Consider the following 12,831-nt stretch of genomic DNA (forward strand, 5'->3'; position numbering starts at 1 on the left):
GATTCTGGGGTTTGTGAACACGATGCTATGTTTGGCATTATATGGCCCTTAAAACATAGTTATCAGTGGCCCCGATGATTTGATTGAGATTTGGGATTTGATAGCTCTTTGTCGACGTTATCATATGAGTATCCCTGATCGAGGCCGGTGTGCCAGCTCGAGCATTGTTTGATAGCGATTCGATTGATTCTGGCATGTGCTCAGTGGATGGGCATTTGAACTGATACCTCCACGACATACATGCATTGCATATCATATATCATTGTTTAGATATCTGTGGTATATATTGTGGTTGCTTCAGACTGAGCTTTGCTCACCCCAGATGGGGCTGTTGTTGTCTTTGTATGTGGACAATGACAGGTACTCAAGGATATCAGGAGATCGGAGATGGTACTTCTGGAGGGAGTCATAGTTGATTTGAGGTTTCGTGGTCTTTCCCAGTATATATGTATATGTATCTATATACCGAGGTATGTCCCGAGGAGATGAGTTTGTTTGTATGTATTTGATCTGGATTATGTGTGGGCTTGTTTTATATTATAACATGTTAAGACGAGACTATATTATATACTATTTTTAGTATTATAATTAGAGTTGACATGTTTTGGGTTCATTGTAAAGAAAATTTAAACCCGTTTGCCGTTGTAATTAATTAACCCTAATCAAATTGCATTGTAATAACGATTAGGAGCTAAGGGCCCCACATAGAGTGTTATCAGAGCATAGCTGGGAATGCTCGATTGAGTCTTGTGTACACTTGAATAGGCACAAATGAATTGTGCGTTTGTGTTTGAATTATTTGTATTACTTACTCTTACTTGATTTGATTTGAGTAAGTATCTGATGAGATTGATGATATGAGATGGTGATGATGTGAAATTGATATGAAATGTGATATTCATCTTTTGATTTGTATATGGATCCCACAAATGAAACTGCGAGTAGTAGTACTGAAAGAATGGATGGACAATTCGAAGGGTTGTCCATGGATGTAGTAATGGCTCGATTCCAGGATCTGAAACCACCGAGGTTCTTTGGCACTGAGAGTGCAGGAAGAGCGGAGGCTTGGTTGAAGGATATCGAGCATCTGTTTAATATTGTTGAATACTCTAAGGCGCGGCGAATGAAACTTGCTCTCTACCAACTGAAAGACCGAGCAAAATCTTGGTGGGAAGCCGCTGAGATTGGACTGAAAGAGGCCGGGATTGAAGTCACATGTGATGTCTTCAAGGCCCAGTTTTTGGAGCAGTATTCCCCTCCTTCTTATTGTACTGCCCAAGAGAATGAATTTAATAGCTTGCAGCAGGGAACGATGACTGTTGCGGAATATGCTTCGAAGTTTTCTACTCTGTTGAAGTATGCACCTCACGTAGCTGGGAATGCGAAGGCAAAATATAACAGGTTTGTGAATGGATTGCATCCTGCTATATATACTTATGTTGTTTCTGGTTTGCCTACCAGCTACGCAAAGGCAGCGGAACGAGCCAAGGTAGCTGAGGCTGGACTCAAGCGAGGAGGTCCACAATTTACTCTTCCACCACCAGTGTCAGCTCAGCAGCCTGCATTGTGTCCAAGGGGTAAGAAGTTCAAGAAGACTGGTTCTGTTTCTTCGTCTTCTTCGAGTTCGAGTGGATCCCAGAGAGGGAGTCCTGTGATTGCTCCTTACTGTAGTCATTGTGGGGGTAAACATACTATCGAGCAGTGTCGAGGTATGTTTGGTACTTGTTATCAGTGTGGGCAGGAATGTCATTTCTCTCGAGTATGTCCGAACAAGGGTACGACTTCTTCTCAACCTCAGCCAGGATTTAGAGGTGGCCCTAGCATGATGAGACCTGCTGTTCCTGTTCCATCTTTTCAGCAGTCGAGTGCCCCACGATATCGAGGACCAGGTGGTCAGACTGCCCAGGTTCCTCCTCAAGTTCGAGTGTATGCTATGACTGAGGATCAGGCGAAAGAAGCTCCTGGTGGTGTGATTGCAGGTATCTGCATGCTTTGCGATTATCCTGCATGTGTTTTATTTGATACAGGAGCATCTCACTCATTCATATCTCATGCATTTGTTGCATCTCATGATATTATGAGTACTCTGTTGTATGATACATTGTCGATAGCCACGCTAGCAGGAAAGATTATTCTGTCTGAGGAGGTTGTGCATAATTGTGTATTGATATACGAGGATAATGTGATATTCTTGACTTTGATTGTCCTCCCAATGTACGACTTTGATTGTATTGTTGGCATGGATATCTTGACAACAAATCGAGCTACTGTTGATTGTTTTCGTGGAGTGGTTCGATTTCGACCGGTTGATGGACCCAAGTGGAATTTTTATGGCAAGGGTTCCCAAGCCAAAATTCCATTGGTATCCTCTTTGGAAATGTCTCGACTTTTGACTAGCGGAGATGAAGGTTATCTTATCTACGTTGTTGATGTCTCGAAAAAGGAGCCATCTTTATCTGATATTCCTGTTGCGAAAGAATTCCCGGATGTATTTCCCGATGAGATTCCGGATTGTCCTCCTCATCGAGAAGTTGAATTTAGTATTGATCTTATGCCGGGAACTGCGCCTATATCTAAAGCTCCTTATCGCATGTCACCTATTGAATTGAAAGAATTGAAAGAACAATTACAGGATCTTCTCGACAAGGGATATATTAGACCGAGTGTATCACCTTGGGGAGCTCCAGTCTTATTTGTTCGAAAGAAAGATGGTACTATGCGAATGTGTATCGATTATAGGCAATTGAATCGGGCTAATGTGAAAAACAAGTACCCACTTCCTCGTATTGATGATTTATTTGATCAGCTTCAGGGTACTTCTGTATACTCTAAGATCGATCTTCGATCTGGTTATCACCAAGTACGAGTTCGAGAAGAAGATGTGCCTAAGACTGCTTTTCGTACGAGGTATGGCCATTATGAGTTCTTGGTTATTCCTTTTGGTCTCACGAATGCTCCTGCTGTTTTTATGGATTTAATGAATCGTGTCTTTCAAGATTATCTTGACTGATTCGTTATTGTATTTATTGATGATATTCTTGTGTATTCGAAATCGAAAAAGGAGCATACTGAACATCTGAGACTTGTACTTCAAACTCTTCGCAATGACCATTTATATGCTAAATTGTCCAAATGCGAATTCTGGATGGATAAAGTGGTATTTTTAGGCCACGTCATCTCGAGACAGGGCATATCTGTTGATCCTGCTAAGGTCGAAGCTGTGTTGAATTGGCCGAGACCTACGAATGTTCCTGAGATCCGTAGCTTCATGGGTTTGGCTGGTTATTATCGTCGTTTTATTGAAGGATTTTCGAAAATAGCTAAACCTATTACTCAACTGACACAGAAGAATCAGCGATTCATTTGGTCAGATGAATGTGAAGCTAGTTTTCTTGAATTGAAGATGAGATTGACCACAGCACCTGTGCTTACTATTCCCTCAGATACCGGAGGATTTGTAGTATGTACAGATGCGTCTGGTAAAGGTTTGGGCTGTGTTCTGATGCAACATGGCAAAGTGATTGCTTATGCGTCTCGTCAATTGAAATCTCATGAAACACGTTATCCTGTTCATGATCTTGAATTGGCCGCCATTGTGTTTGCTTTGAAAATTTGGCGCCATTACTTGTATGGAGAAAAGTTTGTTATTTATTCGGAACATAAGAGTCTGAAGTATCTCTTTTCTCAATCTGATTTGAATATGAGGCAACGCAGATGGATGGATCTCCTGAAAGATTTTGATTGTGAGATTCAATATCACCCTGAATCGGTGAATGTTACTGCGGATGCCTTTAGTCGTAAGGTGCATGATTCTGTGTTAGCATCAGTTTGTGTCGCCAAAGTACACGAGGATATATGTACTTCTGGTTGGACTTTTCACTCGAATTGGAATTCTGTCACTGTCTCAGCATTGCAAATTGAGCCGAACTTGATATCTAAAATCCGAAAAGCCCAACGAAGCGATGCTCAGATTCAGAAGTCGAAAGAACTTGTATCTGCAGGACATCAGTCTGGATTTCAGATTTCTTATGATGGTTCTTTACGACTTAATGGTCGGCTGGTAGTTCCTGATAATTCTGATTTGAAATATGTCCTTCTTCGAGAAGCACATTGTAGCAAATACAGTATTCACCCTGGAGGTCGAAAGATGTATTTGACATTGAGACCCCAATTCTGGTGGAGACGTATGAAGAAGGACATTCTGAGTTTATTTCGAAATGCTTGGTTTGCCAGCAAGTGAAAGCCGAGAGAATGAAACCTGGAGGATTACTCCATAGTCTTGAAATCCCAAAGTGGAATTGGGAACATATTGCTATGGACTTTGTGACTCATCTACCTCGTTCGCCCAAGGGCTGCGATGCTATTTGGGTTATTATCGATCGGCTTTCGAAATCTGCACATTTCATTCCGTATGAGCGGACTTATCCTTATAAGAGAATGGCCCGTTTATACATTGAGAATGTTGTGAGACTGCATGGTGTGCCAGTCTCAATTGTATCTGATCGTGATCCCAGCTTTGCTTCTAAATTCTGGGGTAGTTTTCAGGAAACGATGGGTACGCGTTTGGCTATGAGTACTGCTTATCATCCACAAACTGATGGCCAAACTGAGCGTACGATTCAGACGTTAGAAGATATGTTACGTGCGATTGTGATGGATTTCAGAATTGGATGGCAAGATGCTTTACCATTGGTGGAATTTTCTTATAATAATAACTTTCAAACGAGCATTGGTATGACACCGTTTGAAGCCTTATACGGGAGACGATGTAGGTCACCGTTATTCTGGGATGAAATTGGTGAAAGACAATTGACTGGACCTGAAATGATACAGGAAATGAATGATAAGGTTCAGTTGATTCGACAGCGGATGAAAGCCGCTCAGGATCGTCAAACGAGTTATGCGAATAAACGAAGACGACCCTTGGAATTCCAGAAAGGTGATAAAGTGTTTTTGAAAATATCTCCCTTTAGAGGTACCGTTCGATTTGGCATGCGAGGGAAGTTATCTCCTCGATATGTTGGTCCATACGAGATTCTTGATAGAGTTGGGGATCTTGCTTATCGACTGGCATTGCCACCAGCATTATCTGCCATTCACGATGTATTTCATGTTTCTATGTTGAGAAAGTATGAACCAGATCCATCACATGTACTTGCACCTGATGAGGTTGAACTCGATCCATCTCTTTCTTATGTTGAGCAACCTGTTCGTATTATGGATCGAAAGGAGAAGATATTGTGCAACAAATCGATTCCGTTGGTTCGAGTACAATGGACATGACATGGTGAGGAGGAGTCAACGTGGGAATTGGAAAGCAAGATGCGAGAATCATATCCGCACTTGTTCGATTCTATTCCACCTGTTCCATTGTATTCAATGTATGATGATCCATTTACTGATTTTAGTTTTGATATATAATATAACTAGTGACATATTATATGTTTGCCAATGTTATGTATATAGAGATGTTTGAGATTTCGAGGACGAAATCTTTTAAGTTGGGGAGAAATGTGAGACCCCGAGAATAAAATAGCTTTGATGACATTTTGGTAAATAAGTTGAAAAATATTCAATTTATTTTGATGGCATTTTCGTAAATAAATTGAAAAATATTGAATTAATTTTAAGGGTAAAATGGTAATTAGTGTCATATCTTTTTCATATGAAGTCCAAATGATTTGAAATTTGGATATAACGTAGAAAACTCAAAGATAGAGAAGTTTCATGTTTTGAGTTTTGGAAAAATTTGATCGTTTGACTGGTCCGAAGGGATATACCAATGTTAAATAGTATATATTATATTATATTATATTATTTTATTAATATATTATAATATTTAAAAAAAAAAAGATAAATATCAATCGAATGAATTCAATGAATTCGTTCGAAAGTTTCAGGAGAGAAAGTTACAGTAGAAGAGAGAAGAGAGAAGAGAGTGGAGAGAGGGTTTTCGAATTTTCTTTTCGATCGTGCGTCTTATCGGTTTATCCAATCGACGAACCGACTTCAGTTCCGGGATCGTTGACACGAGGTCTTCGATTGGAGGTATAACTTTTGTAGTTTTGATGATGTTTGAAATTCGTCGATTTTTGGAATAAATCCGAAAAATTGTTAAATCATACAGAAATTGAAAATTGTTGAATAGTGTATGATTTTAACGAAGTAGAGAAGATTATAGTGATGTTATTTCGAATTATTCCTAATTTATTATAATTAAGAAATTTTAATCATTGAATTGGGATTGAAGAATTATTTGTCAGTTATTATTAATTCTGATAAATATATGCGGTGGAATAACCGACAAGAAACTAAGTTTTGAAGTCGGAATTGAATTATGCTATAATTTGAATTTGATATGAATTTTAAATTTTCAAAAGATATTTGAAACTTCTATTGTTGATATTGAATGAAATTATTGAATGAAAAGAATGTGTTATTGATGTAGATAGAGTTTCTATACTGAAATCTTAAAGCTACATCGACTGGAAAGAAGAATTGAGGTATGTTGCGAGCGGGTAACATACGACAGGTATCTGTATTATATGATATATGTTTGATTGATTGGATTGAGATTACATGTCTATATGCCTTATTTGTTGAGTTTATGTGGCATACATGACATGCACGTTGAGTTATAATCCTTGGATACCTTGTTATGATTTGATTTGATTCTGGGGTTTGTGAACACGATGCTATGTTTGGCATTATATGGCCCTTAAAACATAGTTATCAGTGGCCCCGATGATTTGATTGAGATTTGAGATTTGATAGCGCTTTGTCGACGTTATCATACGAGTATCCCTGATCGAGGCCGGTGTGCCAGCTCGAGCATTGATTTGATAGCGATTCGATTGATTCTGACATGTGCTCAGTGGATGAGCATTTGACCTGATACCTCCACGACATACATGCATTGCATATCATATATCATTGTTTAGATATCTGTGGTATATATTGTGGTTGCTTCAGACTGAGCTTTGCTCACCCCAGATAGAGCTGTTGTTGTCTTTGTATGTGGACAATGACAGGTACTCCAGGATATCAGGAGACCGGAGATGGTACTTCTGGAGGGAGTCATGGTTGATTTGAGGTTTCGTGGTCTTTCCCAGTATATATGTATATGTATCTATATACCGGGGTATGTCCCGAAGAGATGAGTTTGTTTGTATGTATTTGATCTGGATTATGTGTGGGCTTGTTTTATATTGTAACATGTTAAGACGAGACTATATTATATACTATTTTTAGTATTATAATTAGAGTTGACATGTTTTGGGCTCATTGTAAAGAAAATTTAAACTCGTTTTTCGCTGTAATTAATTAACCCTAATCAAATTGCATTGTAATAACGATTAGGAGCTAAGGACCCCACAATTGGTCAAGATTTCCCTTGAGTAGGTGCAATTCTTTGAGTTTTCTTGGGAGCAATAATGCTAAGAAGTTTAAGTTGCTAACCCGATATCGTCTTGAATCTGATCTTCTTTAGATAGTCTCCAAATTTCTTTATGATCAGTGAGAAAGAGTCTTTTCACATATCAGACTCGTTGAATTCCTGAGACAGTTGAAATAAATCATTGTAAGAATCATTTGAGATTTGAAATGCAATGGTCTTTCTTTTTTTCTCTCTTATGTAAATCCAGACTCATATCAAATGTTCTAAGAGAGCTTAAGAGATCATCCAAACCATGCTTGGTGGTATCTTTGGCTTCGTCGATTGTACATATCTTGATGTTAGATCGTTCTGGAAGTGATCCTAACACTTTACTGACTAGTCATTCATTATAAATCGGATCATCGAGACTAAAGGCTTCATTTGCAATATACGCAGTTGGCAATCATGAGTAGTAATAGACTCTGTTTCTTCCATTCTCAAATTTTCAAACTTGGTGGTTTGCATTCTCAATTTGGTTATTCGCTCACTTTCAGATTGTTTGCATTATTTTTGAAAGATTTCTCATGCATACTTGGCAGAGACACAATTAATTGTTAGACTGAACATATTTATATCAACTGACATGAACATGACATTGAGTTCCTTTGAGTTAAAATTCAAAATCTGGACTTCATCAATCGCCTATGCACTTTCTAGTTTAATCAAATTGTCACCATCTTTATCAACAGTTTTTGGTGGAGTCTAACCATCTATAACATGTTGTCATGCTATTTCTTCAATAGATTTTATGTAGACCCTCATCTTGACTTTCCAAGTAGCGTAGCCCATCCAAAACGGGTGGTCGAAGTGCGGTGTTGATAGTTGACACGTTCATAGTACTTTTTCCTCTTCAAACAAAAATAACCAGAATCTCACTTAGTAAAAGTCAAGTGTCGATTTCTATACCAATTGAAAGAGTTGTTTGACATAAAAACTTATCAAACACAACTACCAAAACTACGGATGCAACGTTTGTGAAGCCAAACCCCTCTTTGATAAACATCACTCTAATCAATACAATGATTAGATGTCGTAATGAATGTCTTCAGCACTCCATTGTAACACTTAATATGTCTTGGCTCCAAGTTCTTTATTAAATTACTGATGTCGTGTTTGATTTCCCGCGGCATCTTAAAATCTCTGCTTCATCAAATCGATCATAGTATCTATGTTTGATGATTTATAAGCTTCTTTTGCCTTAGAGTTTATTCATTAAATAAAATCCTACAGCATATGGAAACAAGATTTTCATTAGTACATATACTATTTTAAATAAATCTATCATTTCTAGAGTTTATCAAATATCTTAACAATCTAAAAAGACAAAATTATGTAATTCAATATCCACAATATTATCTAAAAAATATAATTAAAGAATAAATTATATTCCTTTTAAGTAGCACTAATGTTCAGACAAATCAATATTGTTTGGCTTGCTACATTGACATTGCAAACATCAGGTTAAGTTGCCCCCGGCGTTGTCCCTGCTTTTAGTCATTTTTGGTGATTCTCTTCTTTCATACAACTTGGTACTTGATATTGATAACTCTTTAATAACTTGTCATCCGATTTTCCAAAGTTAGACTCGCTATTCATTCTCAAGGGTTTAGGAAATGTCAAATCTCATTTAATGATTTTTATTCATCTTGGAATATGGTTCCAAGTAGAGTTGTAAACGAATCATGCATGTTCGCGAATTTTTCGAGTCAGTTTGATAAATATTTGATTCGTATTTGAATTATCGGACTCTAACACATTCGAACTTTTTTCGAGTCGAACTCGAGTCAAAATTATATAGTTCTACTTGAAAAAAGTTCGAATGTGTTAGAGTTCGATATATACTGAATTCTAGCCTTATATTTTTACTGAAATTCGACTCGATTCTATTCGTTTACGCCCTTAGTTCCAAGTTTTTCGTGTACAGCTCGTACGAATCTTTTCCAGATTATTAAACACATTTTGGGCTCTTTCTTGTTATTGCTGTAAACTCTTTCGTAGATTCCCTAAAGTGGCCGGTAAGTGTATTGAGTTTTGCATTGTGCTAGTTACCTGCTTACTTCTCCTGCAATTTCCAGTGTCAGGTTGAATCCTATTTTGGAGTATTTGGATTTCGATTTAGCCATGTGAACAATAATACTAGTTAACCTGCAAGAAAGCAAGGTCAGCATTCCAAATTTCCCATGGTGTAGTGTACTCTACTACCTAGTACCTTGTAAAGCTATAGCAAAAGAATCTAGCTAGTTTCATAAATCGGTGGAGCACTTGGTATGTTGGTGGCTTCGTCACAAGATTATGCGGGGTGGGACAAGGGCCAGTTACGTTCACGTGGGCTCACAATACTTATTATTTTGCGTACATTAGCATGCACTAAAGAATTCATACTTCAGGCATACATACTAGTTTGAATGATATTTTAATTCGTAAATCTTTACAATCACCATTTTTTTTGGTTGTTGCCATTCATAAATGAATTTGTAATTTTAACATTAATTAAAAGATTATTTGAGAAGATTATTGTAACGATCATGGGCCGTAAAGCTGGTCTAACAAGAAGAGACTCAGTTCATTCCTATACATCACTAGAGTCGTAGGTAGGTACAACATGGGTTATAGTCTATGTCCATACACCGTCATTCATAGAATATGTCACCCCTGGAAAGTGGTTTCTTCCATCTCTCCCAACACTTGAACTCAAGACCTCCAGACTTAAGTACCTAGATTCTTAAAGTGTTGGGTGCATAGGCATAACGGAATCTCATGTTGGGTCAACCTACGACTCGTGGTTGTCACAATTATTGAAAGTTTTTTCATGGAATATGTTTTTATACAAATTTTGTTCATCCTTGAAATCCAATATCAAGTTTGAACAAATAATTTAATCAACTACCTTTTTGTGAATATATATATATATATATATAGAAAATCCAACAAGTAAACAATTTTTCAAAGTGAGTACCTAACTTAGGATAAGTGATGGTAGAGTCTCAATCAAATTATTTTTTTTCCAATTAGAGATGAAAAAGTACCCAAAATGCAATGAGATTTTTACTTTAGGTGAGAACCTAAGGCTAAAGGCTACGAGTGTAGATAGGCTTTCCAAGATTTCAAAGTCTTCATAGAGTGTCCATTAAGTTATTAATCGTTAGAGATGGATCATGTGGTTGGGACAATTGTTTATTATAAAGAATGTGGGAAGGATAATAATTGGTGGAGTCGGAGTTCACTTTCTAGCTTAATTATGTCATACCTTGAAAAATTTATTGCTTTAGTTTTAATTTAGTTTTCATTTAATAACTTTGATTTTTTTTTTCCTTACTAAATCTATTGAATATTATTTATTTGATACTGATGTTCTCGTACGTTACTCATATGACGAGAAAAAAGTTATACTACACATATTAAGAGTAACAACGAGCTTTTTTTCTCTCATTCTAAAATATTAGGTGTTTTTTGTTTTACTTTCATCCTTATTTTTTATTAGATGAATTTTAATTAATATAGAACATAAAATTTATTCTCGTCACATGAACCAATTAAGACAACATCGATGTCAAATAAATTGGATTTAGGGATTTATGAGAAAAACATAGATTTTCCTCTTATCCTTATAGAAATAATTATTGTTGCAATAGCTATTCAAATTTTCCACCAAACATGATGGGCCAACCAGCAAAACACTTGTCCGGCACTATTTGAATAACCACAATAATTTGATACCACAAAGTTAAATTATTTTAATGAGACGATCTTATAAATTTTTATATATGAAATAGGTCAACCCTGCAGATATTCACAATAAAAAGTAATACTCTTAGCATAATAAGTAATATTTTTCATAGATGACCCAAATAAGAGATCCGCATCACAAATCTTTGAGATCGTCTCACTGTATTTTAACAAATATAATGAGTTTATATATATTATTAAAATCCATAAACAATGACTTTATTCATTGGCTACGTCTACACATTCCGCACCACCCAATCAAACCCACAAATTATATGTTGGCGTTATATGGTTGACATAATAAATCCATCGCTATTTNTTAATTAAATCACCAGTAATTACATCCATCAACCACGATGGGTCAAAATTATAAGCAGTTTTCACAATTATTGTATGACTCCATTTAGATATAATAATTTCAAATTATAGTATGATCATTTTTTACTTTTATCATTATGATATTACCGTTATTTGAATATAAATCGAATTAATTATATAAAAAAAATTATAGAAGCACACAATGCATATGCCTGATATCTTTTAAGCTTTTTGATGCACATTATTTTCAATATTTCAAGATAAATTAAATTTATAATTTATTACTTCCTAAAAGTATATCACTAAAAAAGTCATCCCCGCCATGACCAATTAGCTTATTTTATTAAAAATTAATTACGTTACATAATAACGTTTAAAAATCCAGATTTTACCAAAAAAATGGTTATAGGACTTAATTAAATACTCAAACCTAGTTTAAACAAATAGCATATGTAATTATTAATTCACTCGATCGCATTTACTTATCTTTATGAACCATTTTCTTATAATTATCATGGATTTTCTGGGATTAAAAATCCACCACATTGTTTTGATTACAAGAATACTTTTAGTATAGCACACATATTGAATATATTTTTTTAGGCAAAAACTTGTGTGAGACAGTCTCACGGGTCGTATTTGTGAGACGGATCTCTTATTTGGGTCATTCATGAAAAAGTATTACTTTTTATGCTAAGAGCATTACTTTTGATTGTGAATATGGGTAGGATTGACCCGTCTCACATATTAAGATCCGTGATATTGTCTCACATGAGACCCACACATTTTTTTGTTTGAATCACGTATTGAATATTTTTTGTTTGGTGCAATAATCATCAATGTTATGAGAGCGGTTCATCGCTATCATTAGTTATAATTTTTTATAAAACGACGAACGTTCGGCTCTAATTTTTAGATATCCTTTTAGTCTTACATTTTTTGCGTCAATTTTTGACGACTCCATAGTGTGGTTTTCTAACTAGACTATCCCTTTTTAGGGTTTGAAATTTAATTTCTTCCAGTAGTGGCGATGTCTTTGTCAAGATAAAAATAAATAAACAAATTACATAAATGAGACTAATATAACCATAGCAGTAATATTATAGTTCAAATTGCATTAACTATTTAAATGAGCCACCTACGTTGGTAAATATGGTGAGAAAATATTATCTTTCAAATATAAGTTATCTACATTTGTACATAGTTTTCACTAATATTAAATCGTTCGTCGTAATTTTTTAATACCATATAAAAGAAAAATTCGACCAAATATTACAAATGTGATTACAATACATATATACATGATGCATATAATTACGGTTCTTAACACCAACACCTCCTAATTTTGACTT

The sequence above is a fragment of the Primulina huaijiensis genome, chromosome 1 (genome assembly GCF_012295235.1).
Source record: "Primulina huaijiensis isolate GDHJ02 chromosome 1, ASM1229523v2, whole genome shotgun sequence".
NCBI classification, from domain to species: Eukaryota; Viridiplantae; Streptophyta; class Magnoliopsida; order Lamiales; family Gesneriaceae; genus Primulina; species Primulina huaijiensis.